The following is a 15373-nucleotide window of genomic DNA, read 5'->3' on the forward strand; positions in this document are numbered from 1 at the left end:
GGGATTTTATCAACTTATCTCACATTTATTCAATGAAATAGCATGCTTTTGTAATTCTCCCTAAATTTGTGCTTAAGTATGAAAACATGCTCTTTAGGCCTTAAAATAGCTAAATTTAATTCACTTTAATTCCATTCGATGCCTTGATATGTTTGTTGAGTGATTTCAGATTTATAAGGCAAGTATTGGATGGAAGAAGTAAAGAGAAAAGCATGCAAAATGGAGAATTCATGAGGAAATGAGGATTTAGAGAACTCAAGGCCACACACACGCGTTATCTATGTGCATGCGTCATCCACACGTACGCATGAGAAGGATATTCATGGCCACGCACACGCGTCACCCACTCGTAGGCGTGAGGAGGGAATTTGCCAGTGACGCGCACGCGTCGACCATGCGCACGCGTTACGCTGATCACGTGACTTCATTAAAGTGAATACGTTGGGGCGATTTCTGAGTTTTCCAGGCCCAAATCCAACTCATTTCTGAAGCTATTTCATGTAGAATTCAAGATGGGTCAAGGGGGGAGCAATTAGATTAGCTTAGGATCATGTAGGGTAGTTTTCTAGAGAGAGAAGCTCCCTCTTCTCTCTAGAATTAGGGTTTTAGGTTAATTTCATCTTAGATCTAGGGTTTAATTTCATGTTTTCATCTTGTTTTCTTTATAATTTCTTGTTCTTACATCCTTGTTCTTCTTAGTTCTCCTGTTAATTTCTCTTTTTATGCCTCTTTTATGTTGATGCACTCTTGTTAGATTTGGCTTTTCTTTGATGCAATTTATGTTTATGTTCCTTTATTGTTTAATTGAGTTGTTGTTATTATTTCCTTGTAATTAGGTAGTTGTAGATTTTATTATTCTTGCAATTTTATGATGCTTTCCTTTTATGCCTTCCAAGTGTTTGATAAAATGCTTGGTTGGGCTTTAGAGTAGTTTTTGAGCATTCTTGGCTTGGAAAGAGAAATTAGGCAATCTTGAGTCATTAATACCCAACTTAGGTCAGTGATCTAGAGTTGTTAGTTAATATTGTTTCCATTGACTCTAATCTCTTGCTAATTCAATTAGTAAGTTGATTAGGACTTTTGGATTGAGATTAACTAGTCTTATTTGACTTTCTCTCAATGTGAAGATAACATTATACCTTCTTCTTATATTGGAGATGACTAAATAGGATTAGCTCTTTTGAATCATTGTATGATGATTAATGATTAGGATAGAAAGCCTATATTCTCAATCCTTGCCATGAATGTCTATTTTTAGTAATTGCTTTCTTTAATTGTTTGCTTTATTTTCTTGTCATTTAATTTCTTGTTTTATCAACCCAACCCCCCTTGTATCTCATGACCAATAATTGAGCACTCAATTGTGATTCCTAGGGAGAATGACCCGAGACTAATACTCTCGGTTATTTTTATTGGGTTGGTCCTGTGACAACCAAAAATTATACTTTGATTTGAGGATCGATTGTCGGTTTGGGCTATGCTCACAACGAAATTATTTTGTTAAATTTCGAACCGGTATAAATCCTCACATCAGTCGGGTTGACATTTATAGACCGACAAGTGATATCACGAGCCAATAGGATAGACATTCATCATATGCATCTTCTACTTGTTTGTTTGCTTTGCTTAATTTCTGTTATGCCTAAATGAAACACATGTTTACTTGCTAATTGATCTAATAGTTGTATATGTACTCTGCTTGTGCTTTACTTCTCTACATTTCTTGTGTTTTCTTTTGGGATTGAGGAGGCTAGGTAGGAGGTAGTGATGGAATCGCATGAAGGTTAGGTTGGTGAAGGAAGTGGGATACACCGGTACAATTTTATATTAGTTAAAAATACCTTAAGTTTAGTGTTTATGGTGTTTGGTTTAAGTTATTTATTTTTGTTTTAAGCTTGAATATCTGTATCGGTGTTAAGTTCCAAGATTGCCTTTGGCGTCTGGGAACCTTACAAATTATATTTTGGGCACTGTTACCATACTAAGAATCTCCGGTTCTCATACCATATGTTGTTGTTGTTTTTCAGATGCAAGTCGTAACCCGCCTCGGTGAGTTGCGAGATGGTGATAGAGTGGAGTATGGTTTCATCCTTGTTTTATTCTCCTTTATTTTGATATAGTCACTCTCTCATCCTTTGTATTTATATAACCTTGTTGCCTTAGAGGCTTTTTTTCTGAAAACTTGAGATATAGGTTGTTGCTGTTTTAAACTTAAAAACTCCGCTGTATGTAGTTTGACTAGATGGCCTAAACTCCACAGGCTGTGGCTAGTCCTCTTTTTGTATATCATGCTTATATATATGTCTTGTTTAATTTAAGTACTCTCTTGTGTATCCTGGAGCTATCTACAAGGTTTAATATATATCATGTCTTGTTTTGTTCGTACTTATGCGTTTAGTTATCGTGTCTGAACGCTTCACGTTTCATAATTTCGCTTTTTGTAATTTGAACTTTTATTCGTTCATCGGACTTCTAGTATTACTTTTTCTTTCTTTCTATATATATATATATATATATATATATATATATATATATATATATATATATATATATATATATATATTATATGAGCCTTAGAACTGTCGTGACATTTTGTTATCCTTCGCTTTACGGTGCGAGGTAAGGCTTAGGGTAACGGGGTGTTACATTTAGTGGTATCAGAGCCAGGTTCATCCTCATGAGCCTGAGGGATGGACAGATCATGCTTCATTGCACACTCTGGGTCATTTTTCTTTCATCCTATTTAGGTTATCCACTTGATATGCATAACATGCTTATTTCTGAGAGCCTTTGGAAGCACTAGGCTTGAGATATTTAGACTAATCACCTTGGTATTAATTGTTTGGTGTAGAAAGAGAACTTGAATGGCAACTCACGGATGAGGTCAATCAAGTTAACGGAGAGATATTGAGAATAATTAACCTAGCCTATGCGTTACGAGTTCAACATATTATGGGAAACCAGTTCGTGGAGTTGCGGCATATCAGTTGATGGGTGAGGCTCAGCACTGGTGGTAGGGGAAGCACCGACTGATGCATCTACAAAATGAGGATAATGCTTTTGTGAATTTTAATTATGATTTTGGTTTAAATTATTTAGTTTTGAAACTAGGTCGAAACTCTTGATTTAAATGATATGGTTTAAAAGAAAAGTGAATTCTATTTTATGATTTTGTTAATTTGTGAGTTCGATTTTTAATTTAACTTATCGAAAGGGATTCAAATTGAAAATTTATGATTTAAGAATTTTAATGAATTTGAGAAAAATCATGATTTAAAGTAATTGATTTAAGAATAAATGATTTTTAAGTCTTTTGAAAAATCTTTGACATTGAAAAGGTTTAGATTAAACTTGTTTTGACGGTTTTTGGAAAATGTTATAAATTCGGTATTTGGTTTAAGAAAAAATTCAGATTCTTAATGACGATAATCAGAGTGACGCAGTGGAAGGCGAGAGGGAACATCGACACGGTAGGACGACGGTAGACGAGATGCTTTGACAACTTGTTTGGGTTGACAACGTTGATAGTAGAACGCTTCGTGGAGGATATATCACGCGATTTGAATTTGGGGACAAAATTCCTAAATGTAAGAACCGGAGTAAACACTTTAATAAAATAATAATTTAATTTCCCGAAATAGGTTCAAAAATATAGAAATGATATTTTGAAAATAAAAAGATGAAGTTTGAATTCAATGAATTTTTCTAATCTGGAAAATGTATCTTTTGCGAAAGATTTTTGTAAAAATATGTACCGATGCTTAAGCCGGCAGTACCGGCTCTAGTCTGTGCCGGTACCGTATTTTGAGAAAAATGAGATATTGAAAACTTAATTTATTATTTTTAAAGGACAAAAATAATTTAGAATCGAAAATCGGGCCCAAAATTAATTTAAAGGTTGTGGCCCAAAGTGGGCCAAACGGGCTAAAAACGTTAACGGGTTGGACCGGGCTCAAACCGGGCCCAAGGTCCAATATATATATACTCTATTAATGAGCTTTAAGCTCATTTTAATGGGAAGAGAGAGAGAGAGAGAGAGAGAGAGAGAGCTTGGATAGATGAAAGTGTGGGGTGAAACCCCATTGTCACTATTCATCATCACCTTCTGGGAGCCATATCTTGAGCTACTGAACTCTGATTGACGAGCCATTTGCAGCCACACATCGCTCTCGCCAAGCCCATTATTTCTAGCTAAGTTTTTTTGGTAAAAAACTCTTTCTCTAGCTCCAGTTTTCTGCCCTAGACCAAAACTTGAAAATAGCTTCAGATTTTTGAGTTTCTTTGTGTTTTGTTTGTTTAAGGGTGATCTAGCATTGGAATATTGTTGGATTTTACCCCTAATCTCGTTGGGCAAGGTAAGGTCTCACTAAAACCTTGTGTTTAGTTATTTTTGTGAACCTTGGATTTTGATTTTGATATATATATGATGTTAGATTGAGTTTTGGTGTTTGTTAGAGTTGGTACAAGGCTTTTGGATCGAGCTTGGTGGTTTCATTTTGGCATTTGGTGCATTTTGGGAATCGGCCAAGGTATGGTTTCGGTTTCCTTTATGTAATATGTAATGGTTTTGGAAACTTAGGATAGGATTGGATTGGTCATTGAAAGTTGTGGATTGATGATGTATGATGATTTTGATGAATGTCATGATTTTGATGATATTTATGATGTTATTATTAATGAATGTTATTGGGGGTTGATATTGGTGTTGAATGATATAATCTATGAGGATTGAGGATGTCATAAGATGGATAAGGTTTATAAGTGGTTGGATTGTGCAAATTGGTTAATATTAATATTTTGATTTGGAAGTTGTGAATTGTGTTAGATTTGTGGTGGGAAGAGTTGGAAGAGAATAAGTTGGATAGTTATTGAAATTGATGGAAATTAAATAGAATGGTGAGTTGTTGTGTGTGGTGGTGTTTTATGATGATTGAGTAGGCTTTGATTTGGTTTTAAATTGAGAGTTTTGGTGAAATTGAGGTTTTAGTGTTTTTGGTAAAAATGGGTTTTAGGCCAACTTTGGTGGATTATATCTTAAGCTACAGTTTTTGAAATTGATTACATTTTGTATCAAATTAAAGATAATTCAAAGAGCTTAAAACACTATAGATTTCATGGAAATCGATATTTTTTTAAAAAAGATATGATCGTTGGAAGTTTGTGTCACAAATCTGATTTCTGTAATTGGTGCGCAGAAATTGTGATTACACTTTGATTATGTAAAATTCATCACTCTTTCTTTCCCTGGTAATGGTGCCAAAAACATGATGCCAATACCATGGTTCACAACTTCGCACAACTAACCAGCAAGTGCACTGGGTCGTCCAAGTAATACCTTACGTGAGTAAGGGTCGAATCCCACGGAGATTGTTGGTATGAAGCAAGCTATGGTCACCTTGTAAATCTCAGTCAGGCGGTTATAAAATAGTAATGGGGTTTTCGAAAATAATTAATAAAATAGGGATAGAAATACTTATCTAATTCATTGGGTAGAATTTCAGATAAGCGTGTAGAGATGCTTTCGTTCCTCTGAACCTCTGCTTTCCTGCTATCTTCATCCAATCAATCTCACTCCTTTCCATGGCCGGCTTTATGTGATGCATCACCATTGTCAAGGGCTACTTTCGGTCTTCTCTCGGGAAAATGATCCAAATGCCCTGTCACGGCATGGCTAATCGTCTGGAGGCATCACCCTTGTCAATGGTTACATCCTATCCTCTCAGTGAAAATGGTCAACGCACCCTGTCACAGCACGGCTATTCATCTGTCGGTTCTCGATCATGTTGGAATAGGATTTACTATCCTTTTGCGTATGTCACTACGCCCAGCAATCACGAGTTTGAAGCTCGTCACAGTCATTCAGTCATTGAATCCTACTCGGAATACCACAGACAAGGTTTAGACTTTTCGGATTCTCTTGAATGCCGCCATCATTCTAGCTTACACCACGAAGATTCCGATTAAGAGATCTAAGAGATACTCATTCAATCTAATGTAGAATGGAAGTGGTTGTCAGGCACGCGTTCATAGGGAATGATGATGATTGTCACGTTCATCACATTCAGGTTGAAGTGCGAATGAATATCTTGGAAGCGAAATAAGATGAATTGAATAGAAAACAGTAGTACTTTGCATTAATCTTTGAAGAACAGCAGAGCTCCACACCTTAATCTATGAAGTGTAGAAAGTCTACCGTTGAAAATACATAAGTGATAATGGAGTTCATTGGTCTCGGCCCCAGAGGGGAACCGGAGTGACCAAGACTACGAATACAATGATAAAAAGTTCTATTTATAATAAACTAGTCACTAGGGTTTACAGAAGTAAGTAATTGATGCATAAATCCACTTCCGGGGCCCACTTGGTGTGTGCTTGGGCTGAGCATGAATGTTACACGTGCAGAGGTCATTCTTGGAGTTGAACGCCAGCTTTTGTGCCATTTTGGGCGTTGAACTCCACTTTGCAACTTGTTTCTGGCGCTGGACGCCAGAATTGGGCAGAAAGCTGGCGTTGAACGCCAGTTTGCGTCATCTAAACTTGGGCAAAGTATGGACTATTATACATTGCTGGAAATCCCTGGATGTCTACTTTCCAACGCAATTCAGAGCGCGCCATTTCGAGTTCTGTAGCTCCAGAAAATCCACTTTGAGTGCAGGGAGGTCAGAATCCAACAACATCAGCAGTCCTTCCTCAACCTCTGAATCTGATTTTTGCTCAAGTCCCTCAATTTCAGCCAGAAAATACCTGAAATCAAAGAAAAACACACAAACTCATAGTAAAGTCCAGAAATATGAATTTAACATAAAAACTAATAAAAACATCCCTAAAAGTAACTAGATTCCACTAAAAACATACTAAAAATAATGTCAAAAAGCGTATAAATTATCCGCTCATCACAACACCAAACTTAAATTGTTGCTTGTCCCCAAGCAACTGGAAATCAAATAGGATAAAAAGAAGAGAATATACTATAAATTCCAAACTATCAATGAAACAGAGCTTCAATCATATGAGCGGGACTTATAGCTTTTTGCCTCTTGAATAGTTTTGGCATCTCACTTTATCCATTGAGGTTCAGAATGATTGGCATCTATAGGAACTTAGAGTTCAGATAGTATTATTGATTCTCCTAGTTCAGTATGATGATTCTTGAACACAGCTTCTTTATGAGTCTTGGCCGTGGCCCTAAGCACTTTGTTTTCCAGTATTACCACCGGATACATAAATGCCACAGACACATAATTGGGTGAACCTTTTCAGATTGTGACTCAACTTTGCTAAAGTCCCTAATTAGAGGTGTCCAGGGTTCTTAAGCACATTCTTTTTTTGCTTTGGACCTTGACTTTAACCGCTCAGTCTCAAGTTTTCACTTGACACCTACACGCCACAAGCACATGGTTAGGGACAGCTTGGTTTAGCCGCTTAGACCAGGATTTATTCCTTTAGGCCCTCCTATCCACTGATGCTCAAAGCCTTGGGATCCTTTTTATTTGCCCTTGCCTTTTGGTTTTAAGGGTTATTGGCTTTTTGCTCTTGCCTCTTGGTTTTAAGAGCTTTGGCTTTTTCTGCTTGCTTTTTCTTTTTCTTTCTATAATTTTTTTTTCGCCCCTTTTTTTTCTGCAAGCTTTGTTCTTTGCTGCTTTTTCTTGCTTCAAGAATCATTTTTATGATTTTTCAGATTATCAAATAACATGTCTCCTTGTCATCATTCTTTCAAGAGCCAACATATTTAACATTCTTAAACAACAACTTCAAAAGACATATGCACTGTTCAGGCATTCATTCAGAAAACAAGAAGCATTGTCACCACATCAATATAATTAAACTAAGTTCAAGGATAAATTCGAAACTCATGTACTTCTTGTTCTTTTGAATTAAAACATTTTTCATTTAAGAGAGGTGATGGATTCATAGGACATTCATAACTTTAAGACAAAGTTACTAACTACTAATGATCATGTAATGAAGACACAAACATAGATAAGCACATAACATAGAAAACAAAAAACAGAAGAAATGAGAACAAGGAATGAATCCACCTTAGTGATGGTGAAGTTTCCTTCTTGAGGAACCAATGATGTCCTTGAGCTCTTCTATGTCTCTTCCTTGTCTTTGTTGCTCCTCCCTCATTGCGTTTTGATCTTCTCTTATTTCATGAAGGATGATGGAGTGCTCTTGATGTTCCACCCTTAGTTGTCCTATATTGGAACTTAATTCTCCTAGGGAGGTGTTGATTAGCTCCCAATAGTTTTGTGGAGGAAAATGCATTTGAGGCATCTCCGGGATCTCATGGTGATGAGCTTCATATGCCTTTTGAGCTCCATGAATGGGCTCTCTTGCTTGCTCCATCTTTTTCTTAGTAATGGGCTTGTCCTCTTTAATGAGGATATCTCCCTCTATGTCAATCCCAGCTGAATTGCATAGGTGGCAAATGAGGTGAGGAAAGGCTAACCTTGCCATAGTGGAGGACTTGTCAGCCACCTTGTAGAGTTCTTGAGGTATAATCTCATGAACTTCCACCTCTTCTCCAATCATGATGCTATGGATCATGATGGCCCGGTCTATAGTAACTTCAGACCGGTTGCTAGTGGGAATGATTGAGCATTGAATGAACTCCAACCATCCTCTAGCTACAGGGTTAAGGTCCAGTCTTCTCAGTTGAACCGGTTTGCCTTTTGAGCCAATTTTCCATTGAGCTCCTTCTACACATATGTCCATAAGGACTTGGTCCAAACTTTGATCAAAGTTGACTCTCCTTGTGTAGGGGCGTGCGTTCTCTTCCATGTTTGGCAAGTTGAACGCCAACCTCACATTTTCCGGACTAAAATCTAAGTATTTCCCCCGAACCATTGTAACATAGTTCTTTGGATCCGGGTTCTTACTTTGATCATGGTTCTTGGTGATCCATGCATTGGCATAGAACTCTTGAACCATTAGGATGCCGACTTGTTGGATGGGATTTGTTAGAACTTTCCAACCTCTTCTTTGAATTTCATGTCGGATCTCCGGATACTCATTTCTTTTGAGTTTGAAAGGGACCTCAGGGATCACCTTCTTCTTGGCCACAACATCATAGAAGTGGTCTTGATGGGCTTTGGAGATGAACCTTTCCATCTCCCATGACTCGGAGGTGGAAGCTTTTGTCTTCCCTTTTCCTTTTCTAGAGGATTCTCTGGTCTTAGGTGCCATCAATGGTAATGGAAAAACAAAAAGCTTATGCTTTTACCACACCAAACTTAGAATATTGCTCGCCCTCGAGCAAGAGAGGAAAGAATAGATGAAGAAGAATAAGAAATGGAGGAGAGGGAGAAGGGGTTGTGTTTCGGCCAAGAAGAGAAGAAAGGGTTATGTTGTGTGAAAATGAGGAAGAATGGAGAGCTATATATAGGGAAGGGAGGGGGGTGAAGGTTTGGCCATTTAGGGTGGGTTTGGGTAGGAAATTGATTTTGAATTTTGAAGGTAGGTGGAGTTTATGAGTTAGGTTTATGGGGAAGAGTGGATGGATGTGAGTGGTGAAGAGGTGATGAGGAAGAGAGATTGAGGTGATTGGTGAAGGGTTTTGGGGAAGAGTGTTTATGGGATTGTGTGAAAGAGGGGTGAGAAGATGTGAGTGGAGGTAGGTGGGGATCCTGTGAGGTCCACAGATCCTGTGGTGATCTTGTGGGGTCCACAGATCCTGAGGTGTTCAAGGATTTACAACCTTGCACCAAATTAGGCATGTAAAATGCCCTTGCACACAACTCTGGGAGTTCAGCGCCAGGTTGGTGCCCATTTTGGGCGTTCAATGCCCATTTGTTGGCCATTTCTGGCGTTGAACGCCAGAACCATGCCTGTTCTGGGCGTTCAGCGCCAGCTTTTCTCCAGGGTGCAATTCTGGCGTTCAGCGCCCAGATGCTGCCCATTTTGGGCGTTTAGCGCCCAGACACTGCCCATTTTGGGCGTTCAGCGCCAGAACCATGCTCTGTTCTGGCGTTGAACGCCAGACAGATGCTCCTCTAGGGTGTGATTTTTCTTCTGCTGTTTTTGATTCTGTTTTTAATTTTTTTGTTTATTTTGTGACTCCACATGATCATGAACCTATAAAGGCATATAACTAAGAAAAATATAGTTAGATAAATAAAAATTGGGTTGCCTCCCAACAAGCGCTTCTTTAATGTCAATAGCTTGACAGTGGGCTCTCATGGAGCCTCACAGATGTTCAGAGCATTGTTGAAACTCCCCAACACCAAACTTAGAGTTTGGATATGGGAGTTCAACACCAAACTTAGAGTTTGGTTGTGGCCTCCCAACACCAAACTTAGAGTTTGACTGTGGGGGCTTTGTTTGACTCTGCTTTGAGGGAAGCTTCTTCTGCTTCCTCTCCATGGATGCAGAGAGAGATCCTTGAGTTGTAAACACAAGGTTGTCCTCATTCAATTGAAGGATCAATTCTCCTCTGTCCACATCAATCACAGCTCTTGCTGTGGCTAGGAAAGGTCTTCCTAGGATGATGGATTCATCCTCTTCCTTTCCAGTATCTAAGACTATGAAATCAGCAGGGATGTAAAGGCCTTCAACCTTTACTAACAAATCCTCTACTTGTCCATAAGCTTGTTTTCTTGAATTGTCTGCCATCTCTAATGAGATTTTAGTAGCTTGCACCCCATAGATTCCCAGTTTCTCTATTACAGAGAGGGGCATGAGGTTTATTCCTGAACCAGGGTCACACAGAGCCTTAAAGATCATGGTGCCTATGGTACAAGGTATTATAAACTTTCCAGGATCCTGTCTCTTCTGAGGCAATGTCAGTTGATCCAGATCACTTAGTTCATTGGTGAACAAGGGAGGTTCATCTTCCCAAGTTTTAATACCAAATAATTTGGCATTCAGCTTCATGATTGCACCAAGAAACTTGGCAGTTTGCTCTTCAGTAACATCCTCATTCTCTTCAGAAGAGGAATACTCATCAGAGCTCATGAAGGGCATAAGGAGGTTCAATGGAATCTCTATGGTCTCTAGATGAGCCTCAGAGTCCTTTGGTTCCTCAGAGGGAAGCTCCTTATTGATCACTGGACGTCCCAGGAGGTCTTCCTCCTTGGGATTCACGTTCTCCTCTCCCTCATTGGGTTCGGCCATTTTGGTTATGTCAATGACCTTGCACTCTTCTTTTGGACTTTCTTCTGTATTGCTTGGGAGAGTGCTAGGAGGGATTTCAGTGATCCTTTTACTCAGCTGGCCCACTTGTGCTTCCAAATTTCTAATGGAAGACCTTGTTTCATTCATGAAACTCACAGTGGCCTTAGATAGATCAGAGACTAAGTTTGCTAAGCTAGATGGGTTCTGCTCAGAATTCTCTGTCTGTTGCTGAGTGGATGATGAAAAAGGCTTGCTATTGCTAAACCTGTTTCTTCCACCATTATTAAAGCCTTGTTGAGGATTTTGATCCTTCCATGAGAAATTTGGATGATTTCTCCATGATGAGTTATAGGTGTTTCTATAAGGTTCACCTAAGTAATTCACCTCTGCTATTGCAGGGTTCTCAGGATCATAAGCTTCTTCTTCAGAAGATGCCTCTTGAGTACTGTTGGATGCAGCTTACATTCCATTCAGACTCTGAGAAATCATATTGACTTGCTGAGTCAATATTTTGTTCTGAGCCAATATGGCATTCAGAGTATCAACCTCAAGAACTCCCTTCTTCACAAGCGTCCCATTATTCACAGGATTCCTTTCAGAAGTGTACATGAACTGGTTATTTGCAACCATGTCAATGAGTTCTTGAGCTTCTGCAGGCGTTTTCTTTAGGTGAATGGATCCACCTGCAGAAGTATCCAATGACATCTTTGATAGCTCAGATAAACCATCATAGAATATATCCAGGATAGTCCATTCTGAAAGCATGTCAGAAGGACACTTTTTGGTCAACTGTTTGTATCTTTCCCAAGCTTCATAGAGGGATTCACCATCTTTTTGCTTGAAGGTTTGAACATCCACTTTAAGCTTGCTCAGCTTCTGAGGAGGAAAGAACTTGGCTAAGAAAGCCGTGACCAGCTTATCCCAAGAGTTCAGGCTGTCTTTAGGTTGAGAGTTCAACCATATTCTAGCTCTGTCTCTTACAGCAAAAGGGAAAAGCATGAGCCTGTAGACTTCAGGATTTACTCCATTAGTCTTAACAGTATCACAGATTTGCAAGAATTCAGTTAAGAACTGAAAAGGATCTTCAGATGGAAGTCCATGAAACTTGCAGTTCTGCTGCATCAGAGAAACTAGTTGAGGTTTCAGCTCAAAGTTGTTTTCTCCAATGGCAGGAATGGAGATGCTTCTTCCATGTAAATTGGAATTAGGTGCAGTAAAGTCACCAAGCATTCTCCTTGCATTATTGTTGTTGGGTTCGGCTGCCATCTCTTTTACTTGTTCGAAATTTTCAATAAGGTTTTCTCTGGATTGTTGTAATTTAGCTTCTCTTACTTTCCTCTTCAGAGTCCTTTCAGGTTCTGGATCAGCTTCAACAAGAATGCCTTTTTCTTTGTCCCTTCTCATAAGAAAGAGAAGAGAAAAAGAAAAGAAGAGGAATCCTCTATGTCACAGTAAAGAGATTCCTTATTGTTAGTAGAAGAAGAGAAGAAGAAGAAAAAAATTCGAACACAGATAGAAGAGGGGGGTTCGAATTTGGTGAGTGATGTGAGGAAGAGATGTTAGTAGATGAATAAATAAATAAAATAATATGAGAGAGGGAGAGGATTTTCGAAAACAATCTTTGAAAAAGAGTTAGTAATTTTTGAAAATAGCTTTTGAAAAATGTTAGTAATTTTCGAAAATTAAGATTTTAAAAAATTAAAATAATTAGTTAATTAAAAACAAATTTTGAAAAAGAGGGAAGATATTTTCGAAAATTAGAGAGAGAGAGTTAGTTAGTTGGTTTTGAAAAAGATAAGAGACAAACAAAAAGTTAGTTAGTTAGTTGAAACAAATTTGAAAAGATAAGAAGTTAGGAAGTTAGAAAAGATATTTTGAAATCAAATTTTTTTGAAAAAGATAGGATGAGAAGATATTTTTGAAAAGATATGATTGAAATTAGTTTTTGAAAAAGATTTGAATTTTTAAAATCACAATTAATGACTTGATTCACAAGAAATCACAAGATATGATTCTAGAACTTAAAGTTTGAATCTTTCTTAACAAGTAAGTAACAAACTTGAAATTTTTGAATCAAAACATTAATTGATTATGTTATTTTCGAAAATTTGATATAAAAATAAGAAAAAGATTTTTGAAAAATATTTTTGGAATTTTCGAAAATAACTAAGAAATTTGAAAAAGATTTGATTTTTGAAAAATATTTTGGAAAAGATGAGATTTTTAAATTGAAAATTTGATTTGACTCATAAAAATAACTAGATTTTTAAAATTTTTGAAAAAGTCAAATCTAATTTTTGAAATTTTAAGAGAGAAAAAGGGAAAGATATTTTTTTTTATTTTTGAATTTTTTATAATGAGAGAGAAAAACAAAAAAAATGATGCAATGCATGAAATTTTTAGATTAAAACAATGAATGCATGCAAGAATGCTCTGAATGTCAAGATGAACACCAAGAACACTTTGAATGTCAAGATGAACACCAAAAACATATTTTTGAAAATTTTTAATGCAAGGAAAACATGCAAGACACCAAACTTAGAATTCTTTAATGCTTAGACACTAAGAATTCAAGAATGCATATGAAAAACAAGAAAAGACACAAAACATGCAAATGCAAAGATCAAACAAGAAGACTTACCAAGAACAACTTGAAGATCATGAAGAACACTATGAATGCATGAGAATTTTCGAAAAATGCAAGATGCACATGCAATTGACACCAAACTTATAACATGACTCAAGACTCAAACAAGAAACACAAAATATTTTTTATTTTTATGATTTTCTAATTTTTTTGTATGTTTTTTTCAAAAATTATTTGAAAAAAATAAGGATTTCAAAATCTTTAATATGAATTCCAGGAATCTTGTGCTCTTTAGTCTAAAGCTCCAATTAAAGGGTCAGACATGGCTTAATAGCCAGTCAAGCTTTAGAATAGATTTACATCCATTGAGGTGATTAGTTGAAGACCAATCCCAAAGGAGTTTGGGTATGGATTTTCAGCCAGATAGGATTCAACATATTACCATGAAACTCTAGAATTCATTCTTGAAAGTTTTGAAGCCATAGAATAGTTTATTTTTGAAAACATTTTTATTTTAATTTTTTTTTTCGAAAACAAAGGAGAAAATTTTGAAAGATTTATGAAAAATTTTTGAAAACTTTTTTTGAAAATAAAACAAAAAGAAAATTACCTAATCTGAGCAACAAGATGAACCGTCAGTTGTCCAAACTCGAACAATCCCCGGCAATGGCGCCAAAAACTTGGTGCGCAGAAATTGTGATTACACTTTGATTATGTAAAATTCATCGCTCTTTCTTTCCCTGGTAATGGCGCCAAAAACATGATGCAAATACCATAGTTCACAACTTCGCACAACTAACCAGCAAGTGCACTGGGTCATCCAAGTAATACCTTACGTGAGTAAGGGTCGAATCCCATGGAGATTGTTGGTATGAAGCAAGCTATGGTCACCTTGTAAATCTCAGTCAGGCGGTTATAAAATAGTAATGGGGTTTTCGAAAATAATTAATAAAATAGGGATAGAAATACTTATGTAATTCATTGGGTAGAATTTCAGATAAGCGTGTAGAGATGCTTTCGTTCCTCTGAACCTCTGCTTTCCTGCTATCTTCATCCAATCAATCTCACTCCTTTCCATGGCCGGCTTTATGTGATGCATCACCATTGTCAAGGGCTACTTTCGGTCTTCTCTTGGGAAAATGATCCAAATGTCCTGTCACGGCACGACTAATCGTCTGAAGGTATCACCCTTGTCAATGGTTACATCCTATCCTCTAAGTGAAAATGGTCAACGCACCCTGTCACGGCACGGCTATTCATCTGTTGGTTCTCGATCATGTTGGAATAGGATTTACTATCCTTTTGCGTCTGTCACTACGCCCAGCAATCACGAGTTTGAAGCTCGTCACAGTCATTCAGTCATTGAATCCTACTCGGAATACCACAGACAAGGTTTACACTTTCCGGATTCTCTTGAATGCCGCCATCATTCTAGCTTACACCTCGAAGATTCCGATTAAGAGATCTAAGAGATACGCATTCAATCTAATGTAGAACGGAAGTGGTTGTCAGGCATGCGTTCATAGGGAATGATGATGATTGTCACATTCATCACATTCAGGTTGAAGTGCGAATGAATATCTTGGAAGCGAAATAAGATGAATTGAATAGAAAATAGTAGTACTTTGCATTAATCTTTGAGGAACAGCAGAGCTCCACACCTTAATCTAT

The 15373-nt window shown here is 37.4% G+C and overlaps 1 non-coding gene across 1 annotated transcript; it reads left to right on the forward strand.

Annotated features, from left to right (window-relative positions):
• The first annotated feature begins 11874 nt into the window (after positions 1-11874).
• LOC148553712 (small nucleolar RNA R71) lies at positions 11875-11982 on the forward strand. The gene has a single exon (XR_015893876.1). It is a non-coding gene; the product is annotated as a small nucleolar RNA R71 (small nucleolar RNA).
• Positions 11983-15373: the final 3391 nt, after the last annotated feature.

This window comes from Arachis ipaensis, chromosome B7 (genome assembly GCF_059453495.1).
Source record: "Arachis ipaensis isolate K30076 ecotype BB chromosome B7, ASM5945349v1, whole genome shotgun sequence".
NCBI classification, from domain to species: domain Eukaryota; kingdom Viridiplantae; phylum Streptophyta; class Magnoliopsida; order Fabales; family Fabaceae; genus Arachis; species Arachis ipaensis.